Source organism: Rutidosis leptorrhynchoides, chromosome 4 (genome assembly GCF_046630445.1).
Source record: "Rutidosis leptorrhynchoides isolate AG116_Rl617_1_P2 chromosome 4, CSIRO_AGI_Rlap_v1, whole genome shotgun sequence".
NCBI classification, from domain to species: Eukaryota; Viridiplantae; Streptophyta; class Magnoliopsida; order Asterales; family Asteraceae; genus Rutidosis; species Rutidosis leptorrhynchoides.
In genome coordinates, this window is record NC_092336.1 from 508,290,861 (window position 1) to 508,311,629 (window position 20,769).

At 35.2% G+C, this 20,769-nt stretch overlaps 1 pseudogene; it reads left to right on the top strand.

The window, feature by feature from the left end:
* Window positions 1–160: 160 nt before the first annotated feature.
* On the top strand, window positions 161–14,809 carry LOC139844828 (uncharacterized; annotated as a pseudogene).
* Window positions 14,810–20,769: the final 5,960 nt, after the last annotated feature.

Here is a 20,769-nt window from a genome sequence, read left to right on the forward strand (position 1 = left end):
ATAAGTTTAACTCTATAAGAGTATAACTGAAAATTTATAAGAAAAAAGTACAGAAGAATCAAAAAGTGATTCGTAACAAAAGAATATGATACCAAATTGCTAAGTAGCCTGCTCAAATTGTGAACTTTGTGGCTATTTCGTGTAAACCGTGGAACCATCCACAAATTTCTGACACCCTAAAAAAATGCAATCTTTCCACTGTAAATTCCACAATCCCCACCACCTCCTCCGTCCGTCGACCACCCTCCTCCTACGCCCACTCACCACCCCATCACCACCATGTGTCACCATGTCAACCTCATCATCATCATCGTCTTCCTCAACACAACAACTACAAGACAATAAAACCTGTTAGAAAATGATTATTTATCACCCACAAACAATGAAAGAGTAGTTGAACCAACTAATGTCTTCTTGGCACATAGTACATGTTTGTTTAATATAATGGGAGTTGTTAACCCATTAAAGAGGATAATCACTACATATAACACTTAACAAACATAGAACAAAATACGAAGAGAAAAACATACATATAATTCTATTGAGATTTTGTGAGTATACTTGTTCAAGTGGAACATTGCGAACCGTCGAAGGAATATAGGCTGTGAAACTGTGAAAGCTTTCCATTTGTGATTGCTTTCCCGACCGGTGATCTAAACGTCGATCCTATTCGCTTCCGCCGCTCGTATTCGGTATGTCTCGAATTTACATTTTTACAACATTGGTATCAAGAGCTTGATGTTTATTTCCCGGTTAAATCCTCTTGTCATATTCCATGCACATGTTCTACATATGTAGTCGTCACATAATATATATAGTTTTTTGATCTACTGTATATATGATGTATATCATAAAGGAAAGACAAAATTAGTGAAATTTGGAAGAATTTCAGGTTTGGATGAAGAGACCAATGATTTAAAAAAAAAAAAAAAAAAAAAAAAAAAAAAAATTAGGCTCGCTAAAACTAGGGAGGCAAAATTGATACTAACTTGTTTCTGATTGTATACAAAATTGCATATAATTTCAAATTACCTTGACCTTTATTCATGTATGTTCTTGGTAATCGGCCTTGATGATAGATGCCATAAGATGCTAGTCTAAATTCGCCATTCTTAAATCCTCAAAATTTCTTTTATTTGTTTTACAAAATTATTTTTGTTTTGAAAATGAGAATGGTTCTCTAACCAGTTATATATAGTTCAGTATGTTGTAGATGTAGATGATCAAGATATATATTGTGGTTTGTTGACACGTGTGAATAAGAGTTCTAGCAATTTAGAAAAGCTACTTGCATGTGGCACCTAGCTAGCTAGAAAGAACAACACATCATTATATATTGTCTTCATGTAACAGAGAAAAAGGGACTCTTTAGTTTATGGGGTCAGTTGACCCCACTCAAATGCAACTTTTACCATTAATCTAGTGGACCGTTTAACTGTACAAGTCTTTAAATTGGTTATTGAACCCATTCCTTCGTTCCTTATTTATTAAACATATATCGGTACTCCATATTTTCTAGTAAAAGACATATTGAAATTTGAGCCAACTAGTATGTAATTTATATTTTATTGTTAGATGAGAACTAAGTACACATAAATTAAAGTATTGTAAAATACGGCTAGTAAATGCTAATTCTTAAGTTAAAGTATTAAAAATACTACTGCTACTCGAATCTTAATTTAAATATTATTTAATGAAGATTTATCTTTAAGTAAAAATAAATGTTTCTGATAAATCCTAAACTTCTACTATTTCAATATCACTTAGACGGTTTCAAGTTTTGAAATATGTTATCGAAAAGTCGTGCCAATTCGGATTTATAGAAATTTATAATCTTGTATATATTATTGCGTTAGTGATGGTTTCATAATAGGATTTATAGATGATAATTGGAAACATAGTGACCTTTTTCTCTATAGCCTATGATGACCTATTATTAATAAAATAATATAGTAGCAAGACGATTGCATATTTGGATGGATATAACTAACCTTGTGTAATTGTCTTAAATATAGAACTTTTGTGTTCAATCATGGCTTCCGCATCAAAGAACATTGTTGCTGAACTTAACAAAGGTGTTAAGTTGAATGGTGACAACTACGAAATATGGAGCATGAAACTCGAATATGTGTTGGAAGAGCAAGAGGCTCTTGTTGCTCTTACTCAATCAATGGAAGTACCCGAGGTGGGTGATACGGAACAACATAAAAGGGATGCTGAAGTGTACATCACTTGGAAACGTAAGAACACCATTGCTCGCATTACGTTGCTGAGCAGCATGGATGATGACATCATGCGTGATTTTTGCAAGTATGAACTAGCAAAAGATATGTGGAAAGCATTGGCTGACAAGTTTGGTGCAACCTCGGTGACCAAACTGAGATCTCTCACTATCAAGTTTGACCAATATAAAAAGAAGTCTGATCATACCATGAAAAAGCATGTCAGACAAATGTCAAACATGATAAGTGAATTGAGAAACGCAGGTCATGTTCTTACTGATGAACAACAGGTTCAAGCTATGATCCGTTCCTTGCCTCAAAGTTGGGAGCAAATGAAAATGCATCTCACACACAATGAGAATATCAAGACTTTTGAGGACTGTGCACGCCATTTAGAGCTAGAAGAAGATCGGATTGAGGCCGGTAAGTCAATCACTGAGGTGAATATGGCGACAAGCTCTAAAAATGCTTTTGGGCATAAGCGCAAGTTTCATCACCATAAGGGTAAAGAAACTTATAAGTCCAACAAAAGGCTAAACACCAATCATCGTGGCAAGGGAACACGTCCCTCCAAGAAAGTAAACATTGCAAAGGTAAAATGCTACAATTGTAGCAATAAAGGGCATTTTGCTCGTGATTGTCCTGAGCCTAAAAAGGTATACTCTTACGATGCTTATGTTAGCAAACTTTGTGTTGCTAGTTCTGTTTTCTTAACTGAATCTCAACCTTTGTGGATTGTAGACTCAGGAGCAACAGACCATGTAGCTAAGGACAAAGACGCCTTTGTAGAATTTCGACGAGTTTCTCATGGAGCTATGTGGATTTATGTGGGAAACAACTCAAGAGTTCCAGTTGAAGGGATCGGGTCATGCAAGTTAGTCATGCGTGAAGGACGAACCCTAATCCTACATGATGTTTTATATGCTCCTCAAATTCGTCGAAATTTGATTTCTGTTTTGGTTTTGTTAAGACTTGGTTTTCATTTGTACTTTCGTGATAATGTTGTTGAGTTGTCTTTGGGAACAAACTCTTATGGTTTTGGTTATGTTCTTAACGGTTTTATCGTGATGGATGTTGATTATCTTAATAATAAATCATGTTTTTCCTTAGTTGCATCTTCTAATAAATTTGATAATGATGTAAACAACTGGCATGCTAGACTTGGTCATATTGGCCAACAAAGAATGAATAGATTAGCTAGAGATGGTTTACTAGCTAATATTGATAAAGTGGAATTGTCTACTTGTGAGCACTGTCTGGCAGGAAAAACTGCGAGAAAACCATTTGGAAAAGGAACTCGTGCCGATTATCCATTGCAACTAATACATTCGGATATATGTGGTCCTATGAATGTTCGAGCAAGGCATGGAGCGTATTATTTCATCACATTCATTGATGATTATTCTCGATTCGGTTACGTCTACTTGATCTCTCACAAATCCGAAGCATTGGATTGTTTTCAAAGTTATATGAATTTTGTTGAGAATCAATTAGAACGTAAGATTAAAGCATTAAGAACCGATCGAGGACGTGAATACCTATCTGATTCGTTCAAAGCTCTATGTGATGCTAAAGGTATTCAACGTCAATTAACTACTCCCAGGACTCCGCAACAAAATGGTGTTGCAGAAAGGCGGAATAGAACGCTTCTTGAAATGGTTAGGTCAATGATGGCACAAGCAAATTTAACTATCACTTTTTGGGGTGATGCTTTATTAACTGCCACATTTGTACTTAATCGTGTGCCTTCAAAATCAGTAACTTCCACACCATATGAGTTATGGACAGGTCGCAAACCTGACTTGAATGTGTTAAGACCTTGGGGTTGTGCAGCGTATACTTTGGATTCCTCGCACAAATATGGAAAATTAGGTCCAAGAGGAAAGAAATGTGTTTTCATTAGATACTCTGAACAATCAAAAGGTTATGTGTTTTTAGGTGAACACGAAAGTGGGAGCATAACTGAATTTGAATCTCGAGATGTTACATTCTTGGAAAATGAGTTTCCAAAACAAGGAGACCTTGATAAAGATTGGTCTTTATTTGAGACTACAGAATTACCTCATTCGAGTGGGAGAGATTTGAGGAGTGAAGACGAAGAATTTGTTTCTTTGGATACAACTCCTCAACCTATTGCGAATGAAGATAATTCTTATCCGAGTGGGAGCAATATGGCAAATCAAGAACATGTTTCCGAAGAACCTCAACCCGTTGCTACCGAGCATAATTCTGATCCAAGTGGGAGCAATTTGGTAAACCAAGAATCTGTTTCACTGGATAACCAACCACGACGAAGTAGTCGTCAAAGTAAACCTCCACTTCGGTATGAGATCGAAGATGGTTATACTTTTATGGTTCAACTAGAAGAGGATGAACCAAGAGATATAAATGAAGCTCTCACTTGTCCTGCAAAGGATGAATGGTTCAAAGCAATGGAAGAAGAGATGGAGTCTATGAGATCCAACAACGTTTGGGAATTGGTTGATCTTCCAAAAGAAAGAAAAGCCATTGGGAGTAAGTGGATTCTCAAAATAAAGCGTAAAGCTGATGATAGTATTGAAAGATACAAAGCTCGACTTGTGGCAAAAGGCTACAATCAACAGGAAGGGATTGACTATGAAGAAACATTTTCACCTGTTGTAAGACTCACATCAATTCGTTTGATTCTAGCAATAGTAGCAAGTATGAACCTTGAATTACATCAAATGGATGTAAAGACTGCTTTCCTCAATGGAAATTTAGATGAAGAAATCTATATGGAACAGCCGACGGGTTTCATTAAAGAAGGCCACGAACATAAGGTTTGTAGATTGCTTAAATCAATATATGGCCTCAAGCAGTCATCAAGACAATGGTATATACATTTTCACAATGTGATCACGTCACATGGCTTCACTGTGGTCAATGAAGATAATTGTGTTTATATCAAAAGGTCTAAAGGAAAAATAGTCATATTGTCATTATATGTTGATGATATATTGATTGCTGGAAATGATAAGGAGTATGTTTTCGAGGTTAAAAGATGGTTATCATCTAACTTTGAAATGAAGGATATGGGTGAAGCTGAATATATCCTTGGAGTTAAGATTTCAAGGGATCGCTCAAGGAAGTTGTTGGCTCTTTCGCAAGAGACTTATATCAACAAGATTCTTGAACGTTTTAACATGCATAAATCTAACCCCATAGACACTCCTATGGCGATTAGTGATACGTTGAGCATTAGAGAGTGTCCGCAAACTCCACAAGAGAAACATAAAATGAAAAATGTTCCTTATGCTAGTGCGGTTGGAAGTCTCATGTATGCTATGATGTGTACGAGACCGGATATCTGCTTTGCTGTTGGCATGGTAAGCCGATACCAATCCAATCCAGGTTTAACCCATTGGAAAGCCGTGAAAAGGATTCTTAGGTATCTTAAGGGTACTAGTCATTACTCTTTGTGCTACGAAGGAAATAATCTGCAAATGAGAGGCTATACTGATGCTGATTGGGGAAGAGATATGGATGAAAGAAAATCTACCTCTGGCTTTGTTTTTCTGTTAAACAAAGGTGCTATATCTTGGAGTAGCAAGAAACAATCATGTATAGCATTGTCTACAATGGAAGCTGAATTTGTGGCATTTTCAGCGGCTGTACAAGAAGCCGTGTGGCTTAATCGATTTTTGAGTAATTTGGGGGTTGTTGGCAATACCATTGATCGAGCATTGATATACTCTGATAATGAGGCTGCCATTGCATATTCAAAAGACCCCAAGTTCCATTATAAGACAAAGCACATAGACATAAAGTACAATTTTGTGAAAGACAAGGTTGCAAGAAAAGAAGTAAGTATAGAGTACATATCTACGCATGATATGGTAGCAGATCCTTTGACAAAACCCATACCTAGAGATGCATTTGTTAAGCATGTTAGGTCTCTAGGATTGCGTAGATTTTAATAAATGTACTATTTTAATAAATGTACTTATAAGTTTAAGTTTATATCCAATGCAATGAATTTCTTTTAAATCCTTGTTTTATTGTTCGCTCTTTGTGTTGCGAATCGAGAAAAGTATGTCGGACAGATACATGATTAGCCCACTCACATGGGTAATCAATTCCATTTCATGTGACAAATGGAAAAGTGGTGTATATTAAGCACATTGTTTTAGTGACAATTGAGAGCTCGAGATTGAGATAATTTGACGCCACATTCATAAGTATATAAATATTATGTGAATTTTCACAATTCACCTTATCTGTCATGAGTATCCAGATGTGAGTTCTTAATAGTTTTATGAGTAGATAAGTGAACTCGAGTTTTGAACATTGAGTATGTTTGAACTATCATCTGTGCAACATTAATTTAAAGACATACCTCCATTGTGAAAGGAGTAATGTTGCAGCATGTGATTCATACCACATGTGATCAAGACGACCAATAAGGGAAATAGAAGAAACGATCTCTACTTCTATGTTATGTGAGTCCCTTGAGGTATTAGTAACCTCAATTTAATGTCCTTATGACTTTTTCTTGTCTCTTGAAGCTTAGTTTAATGTTTGCTATCTTAAGGCGTTGCTTAAGGGTTATGAGTAATTCAACCTGGCTGGACGTTCTTAGAAAAGCAAGTTGACCTAAGGCCAACGGATTCTAAGAAAAGGGAAGATCATTTGAAGTTCACATTAACTTGTATTCACCGGTCGACCAATTATCTTTTGTCTTAGTGACAAGTCTTAGTGATAAATGATAATTGTGAATGCAAAAGGGTTTTATAAGTAAAACTGAGATCATGCGAGTTACTAATATGATTAATGATCTAGGACATTGCATACTAAATCTACTCTTTCCAAGATTATAGAGATGCTATATATTCCTAACAGATGTATAGCAATTGAGCTCTCAAAGTATGCCGGTCGCACAGCCTAGTTCCCAGTATGAATGGTTTGCGTAGTGTGGCTTAATCGATTTTTGAGTAATTTGGGGGTTGTTGGCAATACCATTGATCGAGCATTGATATACTCTGATAATGAGGCTGCCATTGCATATTCAAAAGACCCCAAGTTCCATTATAAGACAAAGCACATAGACATAAAGTACAATTTTGTGAAAGACAAGGTTGCAAGAAAAGAAGTAAGTATAGAGTACATATCTACGCATGATATGGTAGCAGATCCTTTGACAAAACCCATACCTAGAGATGCATTTGTTAAGCATGTTAGGTCTCTAGGATTGCGTAGATTTTAATAAATGTACTATTTTAATAAATGTACTTATAAGTTTAAGTTTATATCCAATGCAATGAATTTCTTTTAAATCCTTGTTTTATTGTTCGCTCTTTGTGTTGCGAATCGAGAAAAGTATGTCGGACAGATACATGATTAGCCCACTCACATGGGTAATCAATTCCATTTCATGTGACAAATGGAAAAGTGGTGTATATTAAGCACATTGTTTTAGTGACAATTGAGAGCTCGAGATTGAGATAATTTGACGCCACATTCATAAGTATATAAATATTATGTGAATTTTCACAATTCACCTTATCTGTCATGAGTATCCAGATGTGAGTTCTTAATAGTTTTATGAGTAGATAAGTGAACTCGAGTTTTGAACATTGAGTATGTTTGAACTATCATCTGTGCAACATTAATTTAAAGACATACCTCCATTGTGAAAGGAGTAATGTTGCAGCATGTGATTCATACCACATGTGATCAAGACGACCAATAAGGGAAATAGAAGAAACGATCTCTACTTCTATGTTATGTGAGTCCCTTGAGGTATTAGTAACCTCAATTTAATGTCCTTATGACTTTTTCTTGTCTCTTGAAGCTTAGTTTAATGTTTGCTATCTTAAGGCGTTGCTTAAGGGTTATGAGTAATTCAACCTGGCTGGACGTTCTTAGAAAAGCAAGTTGACCTAAGGCCAACGGATTCTAAGAAAAGGGAAGATCATTTGAAGTTCACATTAACTTGTATTCACCGGTCGACCAATTATCTTTTGTCTTAGTGACAAGTCTTAGTGATAAATGATAATTGTGAATGCAAAAGGGTTTTATAAGTAAAACTGAGATCATGCGAGTTACTAATATGATTAATGATCTAGGACATTGCATACTAAATCTACTCTTTCCAAGATTATAGAGATGCTATATATTCCTAACAGATGTATAGCAATTGAGCTCTCAAAGTATGCCGGTCGCACAGCCTAGTTCCCAGTATGAATGGTTTGCGTACTACACGGTATGTTTTTCAAGATATATGAGTATATCAAAATTGTTTGTGTGCGAGTGGGAGATGTTAGAAAATGATTATTTATCACCCACAAACAATGAAAGAGTAGTTGAACCAACTAATGTCTTCTTGGCACATAGTACATGTTTGTTTAATATAATGGGAGTTGTTAACCCATTAAAGAGGATAATCACTACATATAACACTTAACAAACATAGAACAAAATACGAAGAGAAAAACATACATATAATTCTATTGAGATTTTGTGAGTATACTTGTTCAAGTGGAACATTGCGAACCGTCGAAGGAATATAGGCTGTGAAACTGTGAAAGCTTTCCATTTGTGATTGCTTTCCCGACCGGTGATCTAAACGTCGATCCTATTCGCTTCCGCCGCTCGTATTCGGTATGTCTCGAATTTACATTTTTACAACAAAACCTCACTCACCCAAGTTCTAACTTATCACAATCAAACCAAACACTCATTCACAAACTACGCCAAAGGTCCACGTGGCCTTGATTGGGATAACCAACCGAACCCATTCCGCCGTTACATCTCCGCCCCTGTTCTCCCTCTCGTTCACCCCACTTCTGATTCCCATTCACCTGGGTATCATTCCCTCTTCAATTCAATTCCTCCTCCCAAACCCGTATCTCAATCCACCATTTCTGAATTTTCCTACGATTCTCTTGCGTTATCAGCTTGGAAATCAACTGGGTTTTCATCATGGTCACTAAGAGTAAACCCTAGCTCAGGTAATCTACATCCAACTGAGGCTTATATTATATCCCCACCAATTGAATCAATTTCAAATTCTTGTTTTGTTGCTCATTATGCGCCAAAGATTCATTCTTTAGAGATTAAGACTGAATTCCCATCTGGGTATTTCTCTAAGTTGCTCCCAAATGGTTGTTTTCTAATTGGGATTTCTTCCAATTTTTGGCGGGAATCTTGGAAGTATGGAGAAAGAGGGTTTAGGTATTGTAATCACGATGTGGGTCATGCCGTTGCGGCGGTTACTATGGCGGCTGCAGGGCAAGGGTGGGATGTGAAGATGCTTGATGGATTGGGTCATGAAGATTTGAAGAATGTAATGGGACTTCAAATTTATGAAGAGTTTGAAATTCCATCAAGAATTGTAAAAGGTAAGCTTGATGAAATTGAATTCGAGCATCCCGATTGTTTGTTACTTGTTTTTCCTAATGGGGTTAATGAGTTTGATATTAACTATAAGGATTTGAGTTCTTCGTTTTCGGAATTTAGTAACTTTGATTGGAAAGGAGAGCCTAATTCACTTAGTAAAGAGCATGTATGTTGGGATGTAATTTATAGAACATCGGAAGCGGTTAAAAAGCCGTTAACTTTAGATAAAAAGTTTGTTATTGATCCGTTTGAAAAGAGTGGGAGTTGTAGTGAGTCTCTTATAAAGATTTGAGTTTGAGACAAGTTGTTAGGAAACGTAGGAGTGCGGTTGATATGGATGGAGTTACGGAAATGGATAGAGACACGTTTTATCAGATTTTACTCCATTGTCTTCCTTCAGGTTATCAAGAAAAGCAAAAAAGACCCTTGACGTTACCTTATCGAGCTATGGATTGGGATGCTGAAGTGCATTTTGTGATGTTTGTGCATAGAGTTATCGGTTTGCCAAAAGGGTTGTATTTTCTTATTAGGAACGAAGAACACTTTGACGATCTTAAAAAGTCAACAAGGTCAGATTTTAAGTGGGAGAAGCCTGAAGGTTGCCCATCAGAGTTGCCTTTATACGAACTCGGAAGAGCTGATTGTACGAAGCTCTCCAAACATCTTTCGTGCCATCAGGTTAAATAATTGTTTATGAAATTTAAGGCCTTTTTGATTTCTGAATACCGTCACGTTAAATATTGGGTGGCACAAGTGCTTGTTTCGAACTCACTGGGCATTTCAGTGTGCATTATTAGACTGATTATTATTATGAAAACAGAGTCAAATATGGTGATCACCTGGTTAGAGTTAGATATAGATTGCTAATTTAGTACGCGGTATATCAACTCTAAATTTTTACTTTTAACACATCCGAATCCTTATGGTATAGGATATAGCCGGTGATGGTTGCTTTAGCCTTGGTATGGTGGCACATTTCGAGCCAACTTTACGCGAAAAGGGTGTCTGGATGTACCCTCGGTTGTTTTGGGAAACAGGAATTCTCGGTCAAGTTTTATATCTTGAAGCACATTCGGTTGGTGTTTCTGCAACTGGCATCGGTTGCTTCTTCGATGATCCTGGTACTTAATTCACACTCATTCTGCCAAGTTATCTACTTTTTAAAAATTGCTACTCCAGTTTATAAAGTTTTATGTAGTCTTGAATTTTTATGATGTTTTCGGTCTTTGGCAGTGCACGAGGTTCTTGGTTTGACTGGTTCAAAGTATCAGAGCCTTTATCATTTTACAGTTGGTGGACCTGTTGTTGACAAGCGTATAATGAGCCTTCCTGCATATCCTGGCCCTGGTGCTGATGCATAAAATGGTCGGTTTACTGCACCTCTCGCTTTAATATGAGTTGTTTAAAGAAATCAAGATTCGTTTTTTTTTTTTCATAGTAATTTGTACAAATCAACATAAATACATTTTTAGGGGTGCTTTGAGTTTGTGTTTTGAAAATACATTATGCTATTCGAAAATGCAATATTCAGTGTGGAGTGAGGAAGGTGATATTTATGTCATAGGTTTAGATACATACATCAAAATATCACTTTATCAATACGTATGGTACAACAATTTTTCAAATAATTTTTGCATACGCATCAAAAAGTTTTTGTTGCATATATCATAACCATCTGGAAAACTAATAATCAGATACTTCATTTCAGAACGTAACCAAAGCACCCCAAGTCAACAATATCTGCTACAAATCTTCCCACATGGGCTGGGATTACCTGGTCAGTTTAAAATTCTTGCCCAGACATTTAGTCTTGTATTAATCAGATGTTCATACCAGTTTATGCAGTAGTATTTAGTATACCTGTATCTGTCACTTTATTTTGTAGACTATAAAGTTTTGATATACGTATGTGTGCTAGTCTAATTTACACAGTTTTGGGAATTTCATATCTAACCTGTAATGACTAACGATTCTATATTGAGTTTCTTCCAAGTATAAATGGTATCACTAAAAAAATTATAAATATAACGAGCTTAGTATTGTAATGATATGAATGTTCCATCTATGTCACAAGTTGTATAAATTGTCCGTTGTGGGTTTCGATGCTGTTTACTAAATTTGTTGCATAATTTGCATTTTCAGTATGGCTTATGTCGTTGGTTGTATTGATGTCGCATAAAGCCATGGATTGTAACAATTTGTCTCGTGTGCTTTGATGCCGATTTGTCTCCCATCTGATATTGACATTTTTTATTTGGCTCTGTTGATTGTGTAAAATGTTCCCTCTGGGTTCAGTTTCTTTGGCCAAAATCTATTTAAAATTGACGATTTCAATATGGCTTAATTTTCGCAGTTTGGCAAAATGGCCCTTGTGGATTTCGATGTCAGTTTGACCAAATTATTTAGAAATAACGATTATAAATCGTCCTTGTTCGCTTTGGAAAAGATATCCCTTGTGGGTTTCAATGTTGATTTGCCTAAACCTGTTTAAAATGAAGGTTTCAATGTCTTTATTCCATCTCTTGTAAAATAAAAGGTTCCCAGACCCTTGTGGGATTCAGTTATGTTAAAGCTAAATATGTTTAAAATTTATGGTTTCAATACGGTTTTATGCCGTGTCTCGTAAAAAATGTTTCTAGTGGGTTATTAGATGCTGTTTTGCCTAAATCTTTAAAGTGACTGTTTCGGTATGGCTTGTAAAAAGACATTCCCCACCCTTGTGGTCGTCGATGCTGGTTTGCCTAAATCTGTTCAAACTTGACATTTTGATATGTTTTCTTTCCCTTGGTTTGATTTAAGCATCCCGTATAGGTTTCGATGTTGGTTACCCAGAATTTGTTTAAAGTTTACTGATTTGAAATGGCGTTACGTCGTAGGTTGAAAATATGTCCATGGGTTTGCCAAAATCTGTTTAAACTTGATGTTTTGATATGGTTTTATCCCTTGGTTTGTATCAAGGATCCCGTGTGGTTTTCGGTGTTGGATCCCAGAACCTGCCCAAAATTGACTGTTGTGATATGGCTGTGTGTCATGGGTTGAGAAAACGTCCCTTGTGTGTTTTGATGGTGCTTACTCTCGATATTGCTTTATGCCATGGCTTGTAAAAATGTCCCTTGTATGTTCGGTTGTTGACATAGCTATAATAGTTGGGTTAATTTTTATCAAAAAAGTTGGTGGACATCAAAGATTCGATCAACATTTTTGTACAACGGACTGGAGGACAGCACATTATGCAACCATGTATATTTGTAACCATGACAGGATCAATATCTCTTGTTTCGAAGTTCTCCTGTTTGATCCGAACTAAAATAAATGAACTTCTGAGAGAATAAATCAGTAACATTTTTTTTTTTTTTTTGGGATTTGGTCGAAGTTGGTTAAATATGGATTGTGGATTTGGTTAAAAAGGAAGATATTGATATTTTGTCTGTGATATTTGGCTATGGTTTTAACGGTTGGTTTTCTCTTGGTTCCTGGTTATCACCCTAAATCGGTTTGATAATGTATTTTTGGGTTTGATATTTTTGGTCAAATATTAACTTGACTTTATTAGATAATATATCATTGAATGAGAGTTGATTTTCAATTCTCCATTAGAAAGTGGCATTATAAAAAAAAAATATTCGTTTTGGTCAAATATTAGCTTAGTATTCCCTACATCCCCCCTTCTATGATAAGAGAGACCAATACATGAAGTTGCAGTTGATTGTGAAACAATCTATAGGAAAGGATCTTTTGATATATTTTGTGGCCGAAAATTCAATACTTGATCTAATGAAGGAGCTGGTCTGAATCAAAATGCTACTGAAAATTGATATTTTGGTGTTTCCTATTGATGGTTGTTCAAATTGGTTAACTTTGAGTTCTGTTTCTGGCAGATGCAATCATGGTTCTAGCTTGGATATTATAATATTTCCTTTTGGTCAAAGTTACTTAAAGATATAAAGTTAAACTTATCTGATAATGAGGTCTTTCATGTGAGAGTTGTGGGCATTATTATGTATAGTCAAATTGAAACACCCATTTTAAACGCCATATGTTGCCCAACCCTTCCATCACTGAAATCTGAGTTCTGTTTCAGAACAGTGTGGTTATTTTCTTTAGAAAAGTGAAGGTTTGATCGTATTTTTGGTGAAGTTCTATATGATGGCAAAAAGGTTATTAAAATTAAATTAAAAGTATATGTACAAAAGAGTCAGGATAATTGCACATAATTATACCTTATATCTAAAAGATATAGTTGAAGTGAATAGTACACTTTAAAACCTTCACAAATTTACACTAAACTTTTCATCTTTCATAATGCAACCCCAGTTTTCATAATAGTTACCTTCATAGTTTTTTTTAACTTAACACAAATTTTTCACATTTTATAATTTAACCATCAAACTTCTCATTCATTACAAATCGCTCATACATAACTACTCACTATTATTATTAATAATATTAATATTATTATTATTATTATTATTATTATTATTATTATTATTATTTATATAACTATTAAACAAAACCCTGAAACACTATTCCTCAATAGTAATCAGAGGTATTTTCGTCATTTCACATTTTTTTTGTCTCCAACGATAAAAGAAGCTACTTTCGTAAAAGAATCAACCCTTCAATGTTATCAAAAGATGTCGAAAAAATTCTTAATCAACTAATTTTTTTTTCAACGATAAAAGAGGCAACTTTCATAAAAGGAACAACTCTTCAATGCTATCAAAAGATGTCGAAAAACATTCTTTTTTACAAAATAGATCAACTAACTTTATAAAAAAAAACTGAACGCTAAAAGAAATAACTTTTACAAAAGGAACAACCCTTCAATGTTAGTTGTCGAAAAAAATTCTTTTTTACAAAATAGATCAAGATTTTTTTTTCAACTCGCATTCAAAACGGAGCCCCGGCGCAAAGCGAGGGCTCCACAACTAGTTATCTCTAATAGTTATGGACTGAAGAAATACTTCATAATGTAAATACCCTTATGATGTTTTTTCACAACTGTTTGTTGATGGCATTCAGCTCCGATGGATGATGAACACGAGGAACCGTAACAACACATGCTGACAACTGACCCTTACCCAAATTTGCTTACGGATATTCTGAAAGTGAAGTTGGATTCTACAGGGAATTAATTTGATTGTGTTTGTGATGCTGTGATATATTTTACTAAAAGCTGTTCAATTGGGCGGGTCTCAATATGGTTTGGTCGCTGGTGTTGGAGCTTTACCATGTAATATGTTACATTGTTATTGTTACTGTTACCTTTTCATATTTTAAGATATATGATCATTGATTGATGCTTGAAAAAGTTTGGTTTATGTTTGACGTTTTTGATATAGCTTTTCCTTAATTTCTGGGTTTTGATATTTTCTTGGCTTGCATAAAGTTCCATGTGGTTTCGATGCTAGTTTGCCTAAATCTATTAAAATTCGTGCCATGTCGGTTGGTTTGCTAAAATTTGTTCAAAGTTGATGGTTTCGACATAGCTTTATGGCTTGCCTTGTAAGATACTTTCCTCGTCAGTTTCAATATTAGTTTGCCAAAATCTGTTCGAAGTTGTGACATGTTTAATATTGCTTCAACCTCTGCTTGTAACATACGTCCCTCGTGGTTTCCTAATCTGTTTAAAGTTGGACAATTTTGATATGACATTATGCCATGGGTTGTGAAAACGCCCCTTGCTGGTTTGGATGTCAGTTTGCCTAAGTTTATTAAAAATTAACGGTTTCGATATGACTTAATGTCATAGGTTGTATAAAACGTCCTTGGTTGGTGTCGATGTTAGTTTGCCAAAAGTCCACTTAAGATTGTTGGTTATGATATGGCTATGATGTAGCTAGTAACAAATGTCCCTTGTGGGTTTCGTACAACATTTGTTGCACAATTTTGCATTTTCAGTACGGCTTTATATCGTAGTTTTTATTGATGATGTCGCTTTTAGGCATGGATTGTAACAATTTGTCTCTCGTGTGTTTTGATGTCGGTTTGCATCCATCTGACATTGACAGTTTCGATATGCCTTTATACTCTGTATTGTATAAACATCCCATCTGGTGTTCAGTGTCCCCATGTGGGTTTCGATGTCAGTTTGACTAACCCATTTAAAAATGACGATTTAAAACGTCCTTGTTCGATTTGTAAAAGATATTACTTGTGGGTTTTAATGTTGAATTGCCAAAACCTATTAAAAAGGAAGGTTCAGATGTCTTTATGCCAATTCTTGTAGAAAAAGGTACACAGTCTATATGGTATCATTCCACCCGGTAGACGGTTCTCTTGTGAAGTTTATAATTTATACCTTTCATTTGTTTAGCTTCTGGATGACTTATATTATGTTCCTTTATCTTATTTGCTTACACGCCTTCCACCTAGACAGTTTGAATATCAATCCTTTGCCCACCATTTTATGTATTCAGATAGTGCCTGGATGACTTATGTGTCATCATTGTGTCCGCCAACCGGTTTGACTTTTGACCCTTTCCTTGCTTCTTGCTTCTAGCCGGCAACGGCACATTTTCTGAAATCCTTTGGTGTTTTATTTGACAAATATATATAAGTCTTACACAAATGAGACTTACTTCATGGGTTAAATGGGATTCAGTCAGTAATATAAATTATGATATGGGGGGCTTAATATCGGGTCTTTAAATACCAAAAATCTTGCACTTTTGGGGAAGTGGTGGTGGAGGTTTAAAACCGAAACCAATTCACTTTGGGTTAAAATAATTCAGAGTTTATATGGTCCTAATGGAGGCTTAGAGTTGGGGAGTGAAGTTATTCACTCATCTTCTTTGGGTCTCTGGCATAAAATTATTGATGCAGGTACAAAGATTGATGATATGAACATTCCATTTACGAGTTCGTTTTCAAAGGTTGTTGGTGATGGAAGAAACACAAAGTTTTGGGAAGATCAATGGATTGACGAAAATAAGCTATGTCTGTCTTTCCCAAGACTGTACAGATTAGAGCAATCAAAACAGGTGGTAGTCAGCGAGCGAGTAAAAGGGAAAGATTCAAATTCTGCTTATATTTTCGAATGGTCCTGGCTTCGAGAACCAACAGGAAGGACCGCTAGTGAATTCAATTTAATGTTGGATCTTCTGTCGAGCTATAAATTTGATCAGAACAAGCAAGATGGTTGGAGTTGGTCATTGGCACCAAATGGTAAATTCTCAGTAAATGTTCTCACTAAAAAAATTGATGAGCAAGCTTCAACTATTGGCAGCGGATCTTGTGCAACATTAAGAAATAGTATCGTCCCAAAAAAGCTTGAAGTTTTCGTTTGGAGGGCAATCAAGAAACGTCTACCGGTAAGGACTGAGCTCGATAAAAGAGGTATCGATTTACATACAGTTAGATGTCCAAATTGTGATGGTGATATAGAGACTATTGAGCATTCGTTGATCTTTTGCACTTTCGCATGGGACTTATGGAATCGAGTCTTTAAATGGTGGAATATGGGTCAATTCAACAATCCAAGTATGAATGAAATACTTCGCGGTAACTCCACGATCGATATGTCATGTTTTGGAAAGAAGGTATGGCAAGTGGTTGAATGGATTTGCGCGTATTACATTTGGAAAAATCGAACAACATGGTATTCCGAGGTAAAAGTTGGAGTATTCCGGTCGCTTTAAATGAAATACAAATCAGATCGTTTGAATGGATTTCGCGAAGGTCGAGAGGAAAACGATTCGAGTGGCTAACTTGGTTATCCAATCCTAATATTTATCTTATATAGTCTAGTGTTCGTTATATATATTTGTAATATCCTTATGGGTTTCGCTCATTGCTATCCCACTAGGTAATTGTGCTGTCAGTTATTGGTCTCGGGTGTTGTTTGGTTCTTTATGCTTGTATGAAGATCCAATCCGTCATGTATTCTTGTATATTTTTCGTTAATATATGCTTGCTTTTCAAAAAAAAAAAAAAAAAAAAAAATATGCGTACCATCATATATTTTAAACGATCAAGTATTCCTACCCAACTTCAATGGTAATGGTATGTATCTCTACCTGAATGGCTAGTTTAGTTAATGATCAACGAGGTCATGTGACACCACTAGTATGAAAATTGTTTTTACGAATTATACTTCAAATTGTACATGACACCACCAAATTTTACTACGGGACCCCATATATTTTAAGGATATATAGTTTTCTTGTAGGTAAACAACCGTTAAGATACTCGTTAAATATAATTAGTAGTGAAAAAAATTACAGAAACCCAGTTAGTTTTGATCCTGGATTCGCCACTGATCGACCTTATATTTATCATTGATTATTTAATTATTTTAATTATTAATTAATTACTCCATATTATTATCAATAATAACTATAACTATAATGTGTAATAGTAACTAATGCAACAATGTGCTTGCTTCACATGATAAAGGTGGTCTGGGTATTGGAAGTCTAAGTTCTTTTAATGTCGCCTTACTTCTTAAATGGTATTGGTGGGCTATAAATAAACAGAATTCCCCATGGGTTCGTTTGCTTAAAGAGTTACATGGTGACAATTTGGGTATGAATGATAGGGGTTGCAAGTTTCGTGGGGCATGGCATATGATTGTTGATGCTGTCAAGTCGCTACAAGCTCAATGTATTTTTCCTCTTAATGTCTTAACTCGTCAGCTTGGCAACGGGATCAACACACGGTTTTGGACAGATTCCTGGATCGAATTTTCTACTTTAGCGACACAGTTTAATAGACTATACCGTCTAAACTTAAACCAAAATTGCATTGTTCGTGACAGATATAATGGAACTGATTTTTCGTGGTCATGGGCTCGTGATCCTCCAGCTACTTGCAATTTACATTTGTTGGTTCATTTAGTCAGTACAGTACGCCTAAATGACGATGATGATTCATGGAAGTGGTCAGATATAATGGTGCTTTCTCGGTTAAAGGTACTCGAACCTACATTGATAATTCATTGCTACCCTCGCTGCATCCTTCCACAAGATGGATAATGTTGTGCCTATCAAGGTCAACATATTCCTTTGGAGACTCCTATTCGATCGTCTTCCGAAAAGGTTAAATCTAGCTCTTCAAGGTATTGACATCGATACCATCCTTTGTCCTACTTGTAGTGTAAGTGTTGAAGAGCGTGACCACATGTTTATTTTTTGCAATACAGTTGCTTCACTTTGGACGTAGATCAAAGGATGGACAGGAATCCCTTGGCCTCCGATCCTTACAACTTCAGAGTTATTTGATTGGTTAGACTCGCTACAAGACAATAGAGCTATCTTTAATAGGCTATATTGCATTATAGCGGCTACTTTATGGTGGATATGGCGATACATGAACAATTTTATTTTTGAGTCTTTTAGTATTAAACTAGAAAAAAATTCGACCGCGCGTTGCTGCGGTTGTATTCAACGCGCGTTCGAATTTGGATATACGTTGTTTGGTACCCAATATTTCTAATAGGTTGGGTTATTTGTTTTACGTGTATGTATATCTATGAAATATAGCCCGAAATATTTAGTGTTTTGTTAATGATGTCCGTTTCGCGTATAGTTAGTCGCGTTGTGTTCGTAAAATTATTTCGAGTTGAACGGTGGTCTAGGAAAAATTTAACTCGCACCGAGCGAGAAGATAGGGCCCGTTAAAAATTCGGATGGAATTAGTTTCTTTTATTTTAATAAAATTATATATTTACACTTTCAACCCCTGAAAAAACGTAAACTTGAGGGGTCATTGTGTAAATTGAGCCAAAGATGAGGGACCGATTGCAGTGTGAACGCAAACTCAAAACGACAATCGGAAACAACTGAAACGACGAAATTCTGGGTGTGTTTTAGTATATTATAATAATAAAATAATAATAAAATAATAATAATAATAATAATAATAATAATAATAATAATAATAATAATAATTAGCTAATTTGTTTGATGCTATTAGACTTTCTACTTTTTCTTGATTACAATTTTGGAGCAAGTTTGCCACTAACTCGGCAACTTGGATATATAATCCTATGTAATTCTATGTAATCATTTTTTGACTAGTTTCTTGCTAGTTCTTTATATTTAATAAATTATTGCCGTTAAAAAAACTAACTAATGCAACAATGAGTGGATATTAATTGTACAAATATTGTAAATCTTTAAAATATATATAATCATCGGTCCTATGTTTAAAAAGAATATTTCTTAAATTAAATTTAATCTTGTTGTTTTTAAATTTAATAATTAAATCATAATTTATTAATTTTAATTATTACCTAAAAAGCTATTAACAGGAGTAAAACTCGAAATCTGATTGGCTGCTGTTGATTTAACTCTCGTATCATTCGTCATTGTACTGTTCACTTTTCACCTTTCTCCTAATTTATTTTTACGGGTTTTCTATCTTTCTTTCATTTTCACTCAATTGCTTCATGTGATTTTTTATTCTATAAACAAATCCAAACACTGCACGTGTCGGGTTTTGATTATTAACTCACAAAGCTAGTTCCCTTTTTATTTAGTTTTGACGTTTTGAGCGACCTACACAACAACAATACCCGATCCTATATGAGTGGGGTATGGGGGAGGTGAGATGTAGACAATCCTTCCTTTATCCTAGAATAAATAGAAATCATTTCCCCACCCCGAGTTAAACACTCACAAGAGCGGAGAAAGTCCTCTCTCTCTCTATTCGACGGGTAAAGAGATTGCTTTCAAGGGGACATCCGGCCATAAAAAATGAAAAAAAAAACATGGAATAAATAGATATATATATATATATATATATATATATATATATATATATATATATATAAAGTAATAATAACCTTTCTTAAAAAAACATAAAAAAAACGTTTTGAGCGACCTACACGTGGTGGCTTTTTTCCGACACCTAATGCTTCCATTCACAGGCGCCTTTATGAATGTATGTATCCTAGAAACGTTACCAATCGTCAATTTAACTAGAAGTATCAAATTGAACTCGAATTTGATTGAAGAACACAGGGTTGACTTTTTAAAACCCGAACTTTGACTCGACAATTAGTGCTCGATATTAGGAATTGAAAGCTGAAAATTTGAGGAAGTATTCACAACATGGATTAGAACACTTCTGTATTTTTGAATTTTGACTAAAGAACCGATTTTGAGTTTTTGATTTAAAGTGTGTCAAGCAGAGAGAATAAATGGTTTTTCTTTTCTGTTTATTTTTTTTATACAAATCGCAGAAG